Here is a 7,730-nt window from a genome sequence, read left to right on the forward strand (position 1 = left end):
CCACCACTGCCCTGCTCAGATTTCCTTTCTACTCTTCTGCCTGCTGCTTGTCCCATCCCCAGGTGACCACTGACCGTTTTCTGCTGTCACTGGCTTCTTCCCATTTTCTAGAGTTGTATGTAGAGGTGACTCCTTTCACATTCACAGCGTGCAGCTCAAACCGCTGCTGCGTCGTGAGCACCCCTTTGCAGACAAGGGTGAGAAAGGAACGCAGAAGTTTGTTCATCTGCCTGAAGTGGCCCGCTCGACCAGTGAGGGCCAATATCCTAACCACAGCACCACACTACCCCTCATGAAGGACAAGGAGCCTAGGCACAGGGAGGCCTTCTCTGGACCTGCTTTCTTCTGCAGGAGGTTAATGGGAAACAAGGTTTGTGGGAGAGAGAAGAAGCTGGGACTATGAGGCTAGTGATGGGAGTGGGGGTAGCAGCCAGGGCCGATTCAGCTGGAGCAAGCCTGGGCAAGGGCCAATAAACTGATCCAGAACCCCAGCTGCCCTAGTTAGGGTTGTTATGGCTCTGAAGAAACACCATGAACGAAGCAAGTTGGGGAGGAAAGGGTTTATTTGGCTCACACTTCCACAGCACTGTTCATCACTGAAGGAACTCAGGACAGGAACTCAAGCAGGGCAGGGACTTGGAGGCAGGAGCTGATGCAGAGGCCATGGAAGGGTGCTGCTTACTGACTTGCTTCCCCTGACTTGCTTAGCCGGTTTTCTTATAGATCCCAGGACTGCGGGCCCAGGGATGGCCCCACCCACCATGGGCTGGGCTCTCCCCATCAATCACTAATGAAGAAAATGTCCTACAGGCTTGACTACATCCGGACCTCACGGAGGCATTTTCTCAGTTGGGGTTCCCTCCTCTCAGATGACCGGAGATTGCGTCAAGTTGACATAAAACTAGCCAGCACGCCTGGAAAACCCTAGAGAGACCTGAAGTAACTTTCTTCCACGGGCATGTGCACAGAGTCTTGGTGGCCACAGCTTTGCCCGCTCAAGTTTGAGGCACTCTGGCAAGAGTTTTCCTGTGGTGGAGCATGGGACCTGCTCTCCACTGGGGATGGGGCTGAGGCCAAGTTGAATGGAGGGCAGTTGTGACCTCAAAGACCCGTTGGGTTCGGCCTGCCTCAGTTGAGAGAATTGGTGCTTGAGCAGACTTTGACCCCTGAACCTAGGGGCCAAAGGTGTTTGGAGCTTTCAGAGTGTCAGCTCAGAGCCACACTGTCTCCACAGACATCAATATACCCTTCTGAGACTCCCACACCCTCCTAACACCTTCTAACACTATGGCATTGGCTGAAGAGGATGTTAGAACTCCCTTGGGGATCCCCAAGGACTGGTATCTTGGGAAAGCCAGCAGGGAGCAGGGCTTTAAGAAGTACTTGGGAACACAGCCATGCAGTCACAGAGAACATACATGGAGCTGCTTCTCCCAGCCCCCCATCCCCATTATGACCACCAACAGTAAACAGCAAAACCCAAAACAATAAATACCGACAAGAGGGCACTAACCATGACGGCTTTAGCTAGCTACGCGGCTGCTGTGGGGGACCTGGTGGTAAATAAGAAGCAAAGATTGTAAATCACACTTGGAGACAAGATCGATACCCAGGGAACTTGACCCAACTACTCTCACCAGGGAGCGTATGTGCCAGTAACCCTGAGCAACAGCGTGGGGACTCTCCAGGCTTCGCTGGTACACACGGTCACAGCCCAGCTCTGCCAGTAGCTTGCTGAGCTACCGTGGAGTGGCGGCGGAATATCTCTGAGCTTCCTTCTCTGGTGCCGTGAAACAGTAGGTAGCGATATGCTAAGACTCCCAATTCCCTATGCCCTACTCTGGGGTGAATGACAGTTCTGCCAAGACCCCAGCTGGCCAGTGACAGGAAGGCAGCAACGCACGATCCGGGGAGCAATTTTACTGGAAAGATGAGAGGAAATTGCATCTTTAATAATTCACCGGCCAGTTTGGAGAGAGGCAGGTTGGCTGGCTGCGGAGCCGCCAGGCGATCCCAGCTTCGGTTCCTGGAAATCCGCTGGCTCCAGAGCCTGCCCAAGAGGCCCCGGGGCCTCCATCTCCTCCTGGCTGAGGGATAGCAGGAGCCGACAGAGTCTAGACCAGGGTGAGAGGTTAAAACACAGCCATCCCGGGAACCCGCTAGATTGATATCCCCAGCAAAAAGGAGCCAAAAGAATCAATACGGCAGCCCAGGCGGGGAGCCAAGCTGGGCCCAGCCTGGTGGAGTCCTGGCAGAGGACGGTCCCAGGCTTCGGCCAGCAGACTAGGGTGGGGGACTTTTCTCTTCACTCCCAGAGTGAGGAGGGGCCATAAGCAGGTGAGGATTAGTGCTAAGCTGGGCAGCTCGTCCCTCTGGAGAGGCAGAGAGCAAGGACATGCTGCCCAATGTCCTTGGTGGGTCCCACCTTGGCCCTTCTTTTCCTCCTGTGCTCTCTTAGAGGAAAAACCTTCAGATGATTGTCACAGGAATGTTAGGATGTAGCCAGAGACAGAAAGCAGATGAGGAAGAGAGGGGAAAATAAAAGAGACCCAGAGAATAAATAGCCCATGACATGTGAGGATGCCAGAGGAGGCACTAGCCAGATTCTGGCCCTCTGCAGCCAGTACCATTGGTCCTTCCCAGTATAGTTCTGCATGCGTCCTCCTGGCCATGTCCCTGCCTCCTGAGTGGGACCTGCAGGACAAGGGGTACCTGAGGCCCTTCACTCTCAGATGAACACTGCTTGTATAGGCTGTCTTTATTAGAAAGCCTTTTCCAGAAGGCCTGGAGGATCTTAGCTAACTAACTTGAAATTTCAAAGCCTTCCTAGGTGGGTCAGTGTAAGTACAAACCCAGCGCATTGAGGGAGCAGTCCAAGGGAGATCAGGTGGGGTATGAGAGGCTGAGGGGGCCAAAGTAGTTTGGGCAGAGCATCCCTTCTCTTTAACCCCCCTCTTCCCCAGATTAGCAGAGGTGACTAAAGGGTCTCAGAACACAGTTTGAAAAGCAACAGCACTCTAACCTCCTCTGGCGGTTGGGAAACTAGACTGTAATGAAGAAACACTCCCTCAACGTGATGGCCCAAGCCTGCAATTTCAGGAGGCAGGAGGCAGACAGACTTCAAGTTTGAGGCCAACTTGGGCTGCATAACCAGATCGTGTCTGCAAGCAAGCAAGCAAACAAGCAAGCAAGCAAACAAGCAAGCAAGCAAGCAAGCAAGCAAGCAAGCAAGCAAGCAAGCAAGCAAAAACCTGAACCAAAGGAAGCATGGTTCTCATAAACTAACTGGCTGCCATGGTGCCAGGGATGGATTCAGTTCTGCTGGCTGAAAACCCATGCTCTTTGCGTGCATCCCCGGGACCTAAGGGCCCTTTTGCTCACGCTCTGATGAGGGAACAGATAAAGTGTGACCATGAGGCTGTTGCTCAAGTCAGCAGTCCCAAGATTCATCTTGATTCACCCACCCGTCCACACCAGGGCTGTGAGTCTTATCTTCCTCTTGGGAGAGGTATGATCAGCCCACTCACGGGCCTCATGACCTTCCCAGTCACACCCAGTAATAGGACTCTAATTCTGAGTGGATCCCACATTCTGGGAACTCACCAGGGATCAGAAACCAGGCAAAAATGCTTCTAAGTAGATGAATGAGCTGTTAAAACCATCAGTTCACACAACAGGGTGTGGCGGTCTATGTTCCTAGCACTGGGGAAGCTAAGAGCAAAACCTGGAATTTGAGGCAGCGTGGGCCACAGAGTGAGACCTTGTTTCAAACAACCACCACCATGACAAAAATGTCCATTTCTGCTGCAAAGCTCATGGCCTTGGTCAGAATGCTCTCCGGGCCCTCGCCGAGGGCCTGTGTGCCCCTTGACAAATGGTTCTGACTAGCTTGATGGCTTCATTTCTCAGGCCACAACCATGACAATGATAATAAGAGCATTAGGACAAGAGAAGAGGTGGAAGTGTAAAACAAAGATCTAGTCATTAAGCCAGCAGAGCAGGAGGGGCAGACCTTGGTAATCTCCTGGGCTAACCCTGGGTTATAGTGCACTCTATTAGTTAGTGCTTTGAGAATGATCCTGGTCCATCAAGAAGGAGTGAAACGTGGGGTGTCAGAAATTGGGGTGCCAATGACCCCCATGGGGATATTCCAATGAAAAGCTTTAAAAAAAACTTCATAGTTTAAAGAGTTATGTTAATCACATGATCAGCTCCCAGTGGACAGTGCCCAGTGTCTTGGAAAGAGAGGGTTCACACAGCTAGCCAGTGTGAAGATCAGAGCCCACAGACTTCAACGCCTTGGTTGTCTTCCTTCCCAGTCAAGAGGTCTCCTACCTGGAGAGTTAACTAACACCGGGCTGCTTCTCTTGCCCTTTTGATCGTTCCTGTGTGCTATGGGAAGGCTCGGATCTCTGAATTTGGGGTCTCTTCTGGGCCAACAAGGAACAACCCTGCTGTTTGTCCACAGCCTTGGGAGCATCGACAGTGGAACAGGCAACACAGACCTGGGGCTTTGGCTTGCTCGTTACCTAGAGTCCCTTGGCAGGAGTTACCCACCATAAACCCTAGGGCCCTTCTTTTCTGTCTATGGTGTAGCCCTTCCTGTCCCTTGTCAACCTCTAGGCTGTGAGTACATACCTGTCCCTGATTGGGCCCCGAGGCTCTCAACCACCCATTGTATTCACCTTGGAGTTACTTGGCGGCCTGTGTGTTCTGTGGGTTCACAGGAGGAGCCAAGAGCCCTGACCAGAGCCCTTGCTATGCCTTGGGAGCTGAGGAGCTGGAGTGGGCAGGCTGTGTTGTATCATGAAGTGAGGAATAAGGGCTAAAGGAATTTTCTAGAACCTTAGGCATGATGCCTCCCAGTGAGCAGAGCTAGTTCCTAGGGACTCTGCTCCTGTGTGTGAAGAACAGGCTGTGGATCCCATACACCCCCTTTCAAGTCACCTTCGAGGAATGCTCTTCTGAAGCCCTGCACACAGTCTTACATTTAACAAGGAAATGCTGAAGCCAGACACGGTGGCACACACCTCTAACCCCAGCACTCAGGAGGCCGAGGCAGGAAGACTGAATTAGACATTCCCCAAAATGCCTCCAAATCACACTGGTGATTGGCGGGACTGAGGCCTCTGTGGCCTGAGTTAAACTGTGCAGGTGTCGAATGTCTGCTGTGGAACTGGCCACCGCTGGCCCGTCCGGAGCAAGGCCGTTGGGGAGGACGGGACTACAGGGTTCTGTGCCCCTTTAAAACTCAGCTGCCAATGGCCTCAGCAGCACTTACTTGGGTTAATAGTGCAATAGTAGAAGTCTGTGCTCAGCTTTCTAGCTGGTTTTTCTCATGCAGCCCTGACGGGTGTTGGGATTCCCCCTGGCTTGTCACCTGGTAGGGAGGGACTGTCTTTTCTCCCTAGGCTGGGCAAGCCTGGTGATGTTACCTGAGGCCCTGAGTGATGCATTGATTCTTTATCACAGGTATACCATTGTCTTTGCACCCAGCAATTGGGCCAGGCTTGTGGGTGAATGGCTGTGGTCTGGGACCCTCTGCAGCCTGGGAGGTGAAAGTAATTGGAAAGTCCTGGGGGCAGGTAATGGGTCTCAGAAGCAGGAATTTGGGTGGCTGAGTTAATCACACATAGAACCCTCTATGCATGGGGGGGGGGGCTGTGGGAACCTGGCTGTAGTCGTCTGTCCTCCAGAGCTAATCATACCCATAGTCTGGATGTTCCTACGAGTCACCTAAGATTGTGAGTGCTCAGGACCATGTCTAGGATACAGGAGTGCTCAGTAAATGAAGAGATTGATGGGGACGGAGACCCACGTGTGGGATCACTGGCTTCCTTATGTGGCTACTGTGAGCTGCTCTCTTAACACTTTCCCTGCTCTAAGTCCTCCTAAAACCAATGGGCATCCAGGAAAGGCGTGGCTCCTAGCTCAGGGAGTTTACCTACACAGGGCTGGTATACTTTCAGGCACCATAGTAGCTTGCTATGACCTGAAGGTCTAGCCCTGTTGGAATTCTAACCCTTTGGTATGGTAGCATTGGACAGGTATCTTTGGCTGCGGGGGAGGGGGGCAATTATGTCCCAAGAGTAGACCCTTTAAGAATGGAGTTAGTGTCCTTACAAAAGCTTTCGTTTCTGTCTCTGTGAATGCACTGGGAAGTTGGTAGTATGCAGCCAGAAGAGTCCTTACGTGAGTTGCCATGCCGGCACCTCTGCCTCACACTGCCTCATACCGCCTGCCTTTGCACTGCAGGAACTAAACTCCTATTGTCATAGCCGCCCAGTTCTATGGTGCTCTGTTATAGTAACTCAGATGGATGAAGAGAGGCTCCCTCATGATGCCCACAAAATGGTTTCTTTTAAAATTAGAATGAAAATTTAATTTTTAGGTTAAAGAAAGTATTTTAATAAATACTGGTATAAATATTTTAATAAATACTGGTATATGTATCTTTATACTAACATAGCCATAAAATCCAGTTTAGACACACACACACCACACACACACACACACACACACACACACACACACACACACACACACACAACTTCCCAGAAAGAGAGTGGGCAGGCCTATGAAAGGAAACGTGCTTAGGGCCTATAAATGTCATAAACAACCCTGAGTCAGGGTATATATTCTTTTGAACTTCTGGGTCTTACTGGACACTCTTAGCCAGAAAAAAAGGTTCTCTACTGTCAGGATTCTGGAAGTTAACTGTGTGGGTGTGTCCTGTTTCAGAACATAATTTGAAACCATTTCTAGCAATTGGGTACTGACCTCATCCTTGAAGCATCCACCCCACAAGGACTCTCCCCTCTCCTGCCCACCCTAGACCCACTGGCCTTTGGAAACCAGGACCCAGCAGGACACACTGTGCATATACGATGGACCCAGGCTTCGAAAGCTCCTCCCACACCTATGCAGAAAGCCCAGATGGCCCTGGTCTCCATCAGCCTAGAGGGACGTGTGGGGAACCGGCTCTGGCCCAGTCTCAGCAGGCAGCTAGCTGCCTTTGTCTGAGTGACTGGCCTCTAAGGGGACAAGGGGGTGTGTCAGAACGACAGCCAGCCTTCTGGGCTATGGTAAAGGGCACTTGGCTCTCAGGCTGGACCTGGCACTTGCATCAGTTGCCCTGGCTCATCTGTAAAACAAGAGTCAGAACCGCTTATCTGGGATGGAGTCCAGCTCAGTGCTAAAGCTTCATGAGGCTTTGGGTTCCATATCCAGCCCCACAAAAAAATTCAAAAAGGGCTGGCAAGATGGCTCAGTGGGGAGAGGTGCTTCCGGTGTAACCCTGGTAACCTGAGTTCAAGTCCCAGAACCATAAAGATGAAAAGGAAGGACAGACACCACAAAGTTATCTTTTGACTTCCACACATGCACTGAAGCAAGCAAGTACACACGTACACACGTACACACACACACACACACACACACACACACTCATACACACCAGACACAGACACACACATACAGATACACACATGTACACATATTTATACACATAGACACACACGCATGTACACTCACAGATACACACAAGTACACACAGACACACACATGTACATCACACAGATACACTCACAAACACAGACACATAACCCCAGACACAAGCAGACAAGAAAAACCAACAAAAACAAGGAGCTGCAGAGATGCTTAGCAGCTAAGAGCCCTTGTCACTAGTAGCTTCACTCATAACTCCAGTTCCAGGAGAGCTGATGCCTTCT

Source organism: Microtus ochrogaster, chromosome 18 (genome assembly GCF_000317375.1).
Source record: "Microtus ochrogaster isolate Prairie Vole_2 chromosome 18, MicOch1.0, whole genome shotgun sequence".
Taxonomy (NCBI): Eukaryota; Metazoa; Chordata; class Mammalia; order Rodentia; family Cricetidae; genus Microtus; species Microtus ochrogaster.